Below are 9,279 nucleotides of genomic sequence, written 5' to 3'. Positions count from 1 at the left end.
TCAAAGAGACACTGAGTGATTGTGTGTAAATTTCTGTGTAAAACAGATCATTTGCATCAATACCCACAGTGATTTTGTGAGACATGTGTTTTTATTATCCCCACTTCACAGAAATCTATTAGAGAGATTAGGTTTTCAAAATTATTCTTTCCCCCTGAACTGGTTAATATCTCAAAAGCAACAAATTTTCAAAAAGGACAGGAATCCTAGTAAGGAGGCAAAGTGCTATAACTCCTTACCGAGATGTAGTGACAGCCCATGGAGCAACCTTTGTCCCCACTGTGACATGAGTCAGTGCTAGCACTCTATCCACCTCAGAAATACACCTCACCCATAATGAATCCACAGAGATTTTTACTGAAGAATTCATGGTATAATACAGAAGAACATTTATATTGCAAAACTGCATAAAATCCTCCTTGGGATTTTCTTTTTCTAAAAAGCTCTTCCGCCAAACCAAGCATTTCATCTCCTTTTTCCTTCCTCTATCCCTTAAGGAAGAGAATCACCTGTTTGAATATACCACTGAACAAACAAAGACAAACGAAGGCAGTTCAAGGAGTATCAACAGTTTTACTTAAGCATGTTCCTTCAGTTAGCATGGGAAAAGGGTGTCTGTCTCACCCACCTATCTCTAGTGGCCTATCCAATTTATCCATTATGTACGTAATACTTATTAGGGATGGAGAGTGGAAAGACACATTTTGATACTAGCAAGAGATTCATCTCATTAGTCCTTGCTGAACCAGGACTAGAACTAACTCCCTAAAAACAAAGACCAAAACACATAATAGAGAACAGGATGAACATGCCCTCTTAGACACTAGAATAGATGATACCAAGCTTCTTCTCTGTGAGTTCTATGTATTATTAAATGTTTGAATCAACCCTGTGAACCACCATGCAGAATTCTGAATTATCTTTTTAATATCAACTGTCAGTGGCATACTTAGGTGTGGGTTACTACAGAAATAGAGGAAAAGCAAGGATGCTTCCTATTTAGAATAAAAGAAAAAAAAATAAAGAACAAGAGGAAGGAAGAAGGAATGATAAAATCATAGTAGAAATGTAAACTTTTCTTTACCAAACTGTCTTTTCTAGAACCATGTTTCCTAGTTTTGTCAGACTCTGATTTAGATGGAAATTTTCCTTAAAACACATACATTTTATTTTTACTTATTTATAATTATTTTAAAATATTTATTTATTTGTTTGTATATTTATTTATTTGTTTATTTTAAATTATTTTTTAAGTAGGCTCCATGCCAGCATGGAGCCCAATGTAGGGCTTGAACTCATGACCCTGAAATCGAGACTTGAGCTGAGATCAAGAGTCAGATGCTTAACTAATTCAGCCACCCAGGCATCCCAAAACAAAGAAATATTAGAGAGAATGTGAAAATAACCATATTTTATAAATTTCTCTTCTATATCAGATTTTGAGAACATAAGTCTCATTTTTTGTCACAACTAAATATATATTGCTAGTAATGCTCTTACCCTATGTGAGAAATTTTTAAAGTTTTTTATTTAAATTCTGGTTAATGTACAGTGTAATATTGGTTTAAAGTGTACAATATAGTGATTCAACACTTCCATACAACACCCAGTGCTCATCACAACAAATGTACTCTTTAATCCCCACCACCTACTTTACCCATCCTCTAACCCATCTCCTGTCTGATAATCATCAATTTATTCTCCATAGTTAAGAGTCTGTTTCTTGGTTTCTCTCTCTCTCTCTCTTTTTGTTTCCCCTTTGCTCATTTGTTTTGTTTCTTAAACTCCACATATGAGTGAAATCATATGGTATTTGTCTTTCTCTGACTTTTTTATTTAATATAATACTCTTCAGCTCCATCTACAGCATTGCAAATGGAAAGATTTCCATCTTTTTTATGTCTGAGTAATATTCCATTGTGTATATATATATATATACACACACACTACATCTTTATTCATTCACCTATGGATAAACACTTGGACTGTTTCTACAGTTTGGCTATTGTAGATAATGCTGATATAAACACTGGGGGGCATGTATCCCTTTGAATTAATACTTTTTTATTCTTAGGGTAAATATCTAGTAGTCCAATTACTGAATATAAGTTAGTTCTATTTTTAACTTTTTGAGAATCCTCCATACTGTTTTCCAGAGTGACTGTACCAGTTTGTACTCCTACCAGTAGGGTAGGAGGGTTCCCCTTTCCCCACATCCTCATCAACAATGCCTGCTATTTCTTGTGTTCTTGATTTTAACCATTTTGACAGGTGTGAGGTGATATCTCATTGTAGTTTTGATTTGTGTTTCCCTGATGAGTGATGTTGAGCATCTTTTCATGTGCTGTTGGCCATCTGTATGTCTTCTTTGGAAAAGTGTCTAATCATGTCTTCTGCCTATTTTTTAATTAAATTATTTGGTTTTGGCAGATAATCACATCAAAAAATGGGCAGAAGACATTAACAGACACTTCTCCAAAGAAGACATGCTAATGACTAACAGACATATGAAAAAATGTTCATCGTCATTAGCAATCAGGGAGATTCAAATCAAAACCACATTTAGATACCACCTTACACGAGTCAGAATGGCCAAAATAACAAGACAGTAAACAACATGTGCTGGAGAGGATGTGAGGAAAGGGGAACTCTTACACTGTTGATGGGAATGCAAGTTGGTGCAGCCACTTTGGAAAACAGTTGGAGATTCCTTAAGAAGTTAAAAATAGAGCTTCTTATGACCCTGCAATTGCACTACTGGGTATTTACCCCAAAGATACCAATGTAGTGAAAAGAAGGGCTATCTGTACTCCAATTTCATAGGAGCAATGGCCATGGTCGCCAGACTGTGGAAAGAACCAAGATACACTTCAATGGACAAATGAATAAAGAAGATATGGTCCATATATACAATGGAGTGTTATGCCTCCATCACAAAGGATGAATACCCAACTTTTGTATCAACATGGGCGGGACTGGAGGAGATTATGCTGAGTGAAATAAGTCAAGCAGGGAGAGTCAATTATCATATGGTTTCACTTACTTGTGAAGCATAAGGAATAACATGGAGGACATTGGGAGATGGAGAGAAGAAGTGAGTTGGGGGAAACCGGAGGGGTAGACAAACCAGAGTCTGTGGACTCTGAGAAACTAACGGAGGGGAGAGGGTGGAGTGATGAGTGAGCCTGGTGGTGGGTATTATGGAGGGCATGTATTGCATAGAGCATTGGGTATGGTGCATAAACAATGAATTCTGGAACAATGAAAAGAAAATAAAAATGGAAAAAAAAATATTTGATTTTGGGATGTCAAGCTTATAAGTTCTTTATATAGTTTTGATACTACTGATCATATATGTCATTTGCAAATATCTTCTCCCATTCTGTGGCTGCCTTTTTGTTTTGTTGATTGTTTCCTTAACTGTGTAGAAGATTTTTGTTTTGATGAAGTCCCAATAGTTTATTTTTGGTTTTGTATTCCTTGCCTCATGAGACATATCCAGAAAGAACTTGCTACAGCCTAGGTCGAAGAGGTTGCTGCCTGTGTTCTCTAAGATTTTTATAGTTCAGATCTCACATTTAGGTCTTTAATCCATTTTGAATTTATTTTTTGTATGGTGAAAAAAAGTGGTTCAGATTCATTCTTTTGCATGTTGTAGTCTGGTTTTCCAAAGACTATTGAAGAGACTATCTTTTTCTCATCGGATATTCTTTCCTGAATTTGTCAAAGATTGACCATATAGTTGTGATTTCATTTCTGGATTTCCTATTCTGTTCCATCGATCTATGTGTTTATTTTTGTGCCAGTTTCATACGATCTTCATTACTACAGCTTTGTAATATGATTTGAAGTCCAGAATTGTGATGTCTCCAGCTTTGCTTCTATTTTTCAAGGTTGCTTTGGCTATTTGCTATCTTTTGTGCTTCCATACAAATTTTAGGACTGTTTGTTCTAACTCTCTGAAAAATGCTTTGGTATTTTGATATTTTGTATTAAATTTGTAGATTGCTTTGGGTAGTATAGACATTTTAATATTATTTGTTCTTCCAATTTGCAAGCATGGAATGTCTTTCCATTTCTTTGTGTCACCTTCAGTTTCTTTTATCAGTGTTTTACAGTTTTCAGAATACAGGACTTTCACCTCTTTGGTTAGGTTTATTCCTAGGTATCTTATTACCTTTTGGTGCAATTGTAAATGGAATCAATTCCTTGATTTCTCTTTCTGCTGTTTCATTATTGGTAAATAGGAATACAACAGTTTTCTGGATGTTGATGCTATATCCTGAGACTTGACTGAATTCAGGTATCAGTTCTAGCAATTTTTTGGTGAAGTCTTTTAGGTTTTCTATGTAGAGTATCATGTCATCTGCAAATAGTAAAAGTTTTACTTCTTTGTTGATTTGGATGCCTTTTTGTTGTTGTTGTCTAATGCTGTGGCTAGGTTTTCCAGTACTGTGATAAATAACAGTGGTGAGAGTGTGCATGCCTGTCATGTTCCTGACTATGGAGGAAAACTCTTATTTATTTCCCTTTCAGGAGGATATTAGCTGTGGGTTTTCATAGATGGCCTTTATTATGTTGTGGTATGTTCCCTCTAAACCTACTTTGTTGAGGATTTGTATTTGTTTTTTTTTAATTAACATATCATGTATTATTTGCCCCAGAGGTACAGGTCTGTGAATCATCAGGCTTACACAATTCACACTACTCAATATAGCACATACCCTCCCCAATGTCCATAACCCAGCCCCCCATCCCTACCCTCCCCAGCCCCCAGGAACCCCAGTTTGTTTCATGGATTAAGAGTCTTTTATGGTTTCTCTCTCCCAATCCCATCTTGTTTCATTTTTACTTTCCCTACCCCCCATCCCTCCCCACTGTGACTCTCAAATTCCTCATATCAGAGAGATCATATGATAATTGTCTTCCTCTGATTGACTTATTTTGCTCAGCATAATACCTTCTAGTTCCATCCATGTTGCAAATGGCAAGAATTAATTTCTTTTGATGGCTGCATAATATTCTATTGTATATATACATACCACATCTTCTTTATCCATTCATCTGTTGATGGACATCTAGGTTCTTTCCATAGTTTGGCTATTGTGGACATTGCTGCTATAAACATTTGGGTGCACATGCCCCTTTGGATCACTACCGTTGTATCTTTAGGGTAAATACCCAGTAGTGTGATTGCTGGGTCATAGAGTAGCTCTATTTTCAACTTTTTGAGGAACCTCCATGCTGTTTTCCAGAATGGCTGCACCAGCTTGCATTCCCACCAACAGTGTAGGAGGGTTCCCCTTTCTCCTCATCCTCGCCAACATCTGTCCACTTCCTGACTTGTTAATTTTAGCCATTCTGACTGGTGTGAGGTGGTATCTCATTGTGGTTTTGCTTTGTATTTCCCTGACGCCGAGTGATGTGGAGCACTTTTTTATGTGTCTGTTGGCCATCTGGATGTCTTCTTTGCAGAAATGTCTGTTCATGCCCTCTGCCTATTTCTTGATTGGATTATTTGTTCTTTGGGTGTTGAGTTTGATAAGTTCTTTATAGATTTTGGATACCAGCCCTTTATCTGATGTTGTTTGCAAATATCTTTTCCCATTCTGTCAGTTGTCTTTTGGTTTTGTTGACTGTTTTCTTTGCTGTGCAAAAGCTTTTGATCTTGATGAAATCCCAATAGTCCATTTTTGCCCTTGCTTCCCTTGCCTTTGGTGATGTGTCTAGGAAAAAGTTGCTGCAGCTGAGGTCGAAGAGGTTGCTACCTGTGTTATCCTCAAGGATTCTAATGGATTCCTGTCTTAAATTGAGGTCTTTCATCCCTTTTGAGTCTGTTTTTGTGTGTGGTTTAAGGAAATGGTCCCGTTTCATTATTCTGCATGTGCCTGCCCAATATTCCCAACACCATTTATTGAAGAGACTATTTTTTCCACGGGACATTCTTTCCTGCTTTGTCAAAGATTAGTTGATGATAGAGTTGAGGGTCTACTTCTGGGTTCTCAATTTGTTGAGGGTTTTTATCATGAATGGATATTTTATTTTGTCAAATGCTTTTTCTGTACCTATTGAAGTGATATATATTTCTTACCCCCCCTTTTTTAAAAGATTTTATTTATTATTTGACAGAGAGAGATCACAAGTAGGTGGAGAGGCAGGCAGAGAGAGGAGGAAGCAGGCTCCCCTCCAAGCAGAAAGCCCAATGCAGGGCTCAATCCCAGGACCCTGGAATCATGACCAGAGCTGAAGGCAGAGGCCCAACCCACTGAGCCACCCAGGCGCCTCACCCTTTTTTTAAATTAATGTGGTATATCATTAATTGATTTGCAAATATTGAACCACACTTGTAATCCAGGAATATATCCTGCTTGATGGTAGCAAATGATTTTTTTAATGTATCATTGGATTTAGATTGCTAGTATTTTATTGAGAACTTTTGCATCCATGTTCATCAGGGATATTGGCCTGCAAGTCTCTTTTTTAGTGTAGTCTTTATCTGTTTGTGGGTTCAAAGTAATGTTTGCTTCAAAGAATGAGTTTGGGAGTTTTCCTTTCTTTCCTACTTTTTGGAATAGTTTGAGAAGAATAGGTATTAACTCTTCAAATGTTTGGTAGAATTTGCCTGTGAAATCATCTGGCCCTGGACTTTTGTGTTGGGAGTTTCTTAATTACTGATTCAACTTCTTTGCTGGTTATTGGTTTGTTCAAGTTTTCTATTTCTTTCTGCTTCAGTTTAGTAGTTTATAGGTTTTTAGGGATTTCTTCCAGTTTTGTCTAATTTGTTGTCATATAGTTTTTCACAATATTCTCTTGTATTTGTTTGTATTTCAGTGGTATTGGTCGCTATTTCTCCTCTCTCATTTGTGATTTTATTTATTTGGATCCTTTATACTTTCTTTTTGTAAGTCTAGCTAAAGGTTTATCAGTTTTATTTATTTTTGTTTTCAAAGAACCAGCTCCTGGTTTCATTGATCACTGCTATTGTGTTGGTTTTTTGTTTTTGTTTTTGTTTTTTAGTTTCTATATCATTTATTTCTGCTCTAGTCTTTATCATTTCCTTCCTTCTTTTGGACTCGGGCTTCATTTGTTGCTCTTTTTCTAGCTCTTTAAGTGTAAGATTAGGTTGTTTGAGATTTTTCTTGCTTCTTAAAGTAGGCCTATATTGCTTATATCCTTCCTTTTTGGGCCATTTCTGCTGTATCTCAAAGATTTTGAACTGTTGTTTTTTAATTTTCATTTGTTTCCATGTTTACTTTATCTTTTCTTTGATTTCCTGGTTGACCCATTCATCATTTTGTAGCATATTGTCTAACCTCCGTGTATTTGTGGACTTTCCCAATTTATCTTGTGGTGGATTTCTAGTTTCACAGAGTTCTGGTCAGAAAAGGTGCATGGTGTGATCTCTTTCATTTTGTATTTGCTGAGATCTGATTTGTAATCTAACATTGTGATCTATTCTGGAGAATGTCTCATGTGCACGTGAAAAGAATATGTATTCTGCTGTTTTAGGATGGAATGTTCTGAATATATCTGTTAAGTCCATCAAGTCCAGTGTGTCCTCAAAGCCATTGTTTCTTTGTTTATTTTCTGTTTGATGATCTGTCCATTGATATAAGTGGGGTGTTAAAGTTCCCTTCTATTATTGTATTATTATCAGTTAGTTCTTTTATGTTTGTTATTAATTGTTTTATATATCTGGGTGCATAAATATTTATAATTGTTATATCTTCCTGTTGGATTGTTACCTTTATTATGATATATGCCCTTCTTTTCTGTTATAGTCTTTGTTTTAAAGTCTAGTTTGTCTGTATAAGTATCACTGCTCTGGCTTTCTTTTGACATCCATTTGTATGATAAATATTTGTCCACTTTCAATTTGCAAGTGTCTTCAGGTCTAAAAAAAATTAGTCTCTTGTAGGCAGCATATAGAAAGGTCTTTTTTTTTTTTTTTAATCCATTCTTATACCCTATGTCTTTTGACTGGAGCATTTAGTACATTTATATTCAAAGTAATTATTATTATTATTATTTTTTTTTTTTTTTTGCAGAGGAAATAATATAATTCCTTTATTTGAAAAATGATACTGAACCTCAGAGATCAGTTAAATCTACTGCTGGAATGGGGATTCTTTTTAAACTGTGTTGTTCCCTCTCTTCAAACAGCTGTAGCTGTACACAGATGGAAAAACATTTGGTCAGAAAGCAGCAAATTAGTGTTTTTCAGGACAGAATTCAGCTCCCGCAGCTCCTGCGTCTCTCCGTTCAGCTAGATTTTATTTCTTCTTTGCGTCGACATTTTTGCAGACCCAGTTCATGCCGTCCTGAACGCCCTCTTCCGTGAGGGCTGAGCAGGACTGGATCTGCCAGACGCAGTCGCGGATGGTGTGCAGGTTTAGTTCTTCTGCAATTTCAGAGGCAGGGGCTGCCGTAAGCAAATCCTGCTTTGTTAGCAAAGATGAGCACTGACACACAACTTAGCTTTTCTTCCTCCAGTAATTCAGCTAGTTCCTGACCCGTCTCTTCAAATCTTTTTCTGTCTGCACTGTCAATTACATAGATGAGAATATCAGTATTTTCAAAATAATTTCTCCAGTAGGGTCTGATTTTTCTCTGTCCACCAATGTCCCATACATTCAGTTTAAAACCTTGTGATTGCACACTTTTGATGTTAAATCCCTGTGTAGGTGTAATGTGGCTGATGTCTTCAGATGCAAGCTGCTTCAGAACAGTGGTCTTGCCAGCATTACCCAAGCCCAGGAGAAGGATCCTCACCTCCTGGTCTGGTGCACTTTTCAATTTGCACAAAATTGAGAGCAAGCCCATCCTCCCGCCGAGTCCCTCCTCCTCCTCCTCCTCCCTCAAAGTAATTATTTTTTAAGATTTTATTTATTTTAGAGAGAATGAACACAGGGAGGACCAGAGAGAGAGAGATAAGCAGACTCTGCACTGAGCATGGAGCCCAATGTAGGACTCAATCCCACTACTCTGAGATCAGGACCTAAGCCAAAATCAATAGTTGGATGCTTAACTGACTGAGCTACCCAGACACCCCTCAAAGTAATTATTGATGGATGTATATTTATTGCCATTTTATTACTCATTTTGTCATTGCTTCTGGAGTTTTTTGGGGGGTTTTTTGTTGTTGTTGTTGTTGTTGTTTTTGGTCCATTTCTTCTCTATGTCATTTTTGGTGTCTCCTTTGCAATCCAAAAGTCCCCTTTAATATTTCTTATAGGACAGAAATAGTGTATTTTAGTGGTAATTTAGTGTAATTTAGTG

The 9,279-nt window shown here is 36.6% G+C and overlaps 1 pseudogene; it reads right to left on the bottom strand.

The window, feature by feature from the left end:
• Positions 1-8,043: 8,043 nt before the first annotated feature.
• On the bottom strand, positions 8,044-8,854 carry LOC123942420 (annotated as a pseudogene).
• Between the last annotated feature and the right edge of the window lie 425 nt (positions 8,855-9,279).

The sequence above is a fragment of the Meles meles genome, chromosome 5 (genome assembly GCF_922984935.1).
Source record: "Meles meles chromosome 5, mMelMel3.1 paternal haplotype, whole genome shotgun sequence".
NCBI lineage: Eukaryota > Metazoa > Chordata > Mammalia > Carnivora > Mustelidae > Meles > Meles meles.
Note: the sequence above shows the minus strand (reverse complement) of the source record. Positions and strands in the feature narration are given on the sequence as shown.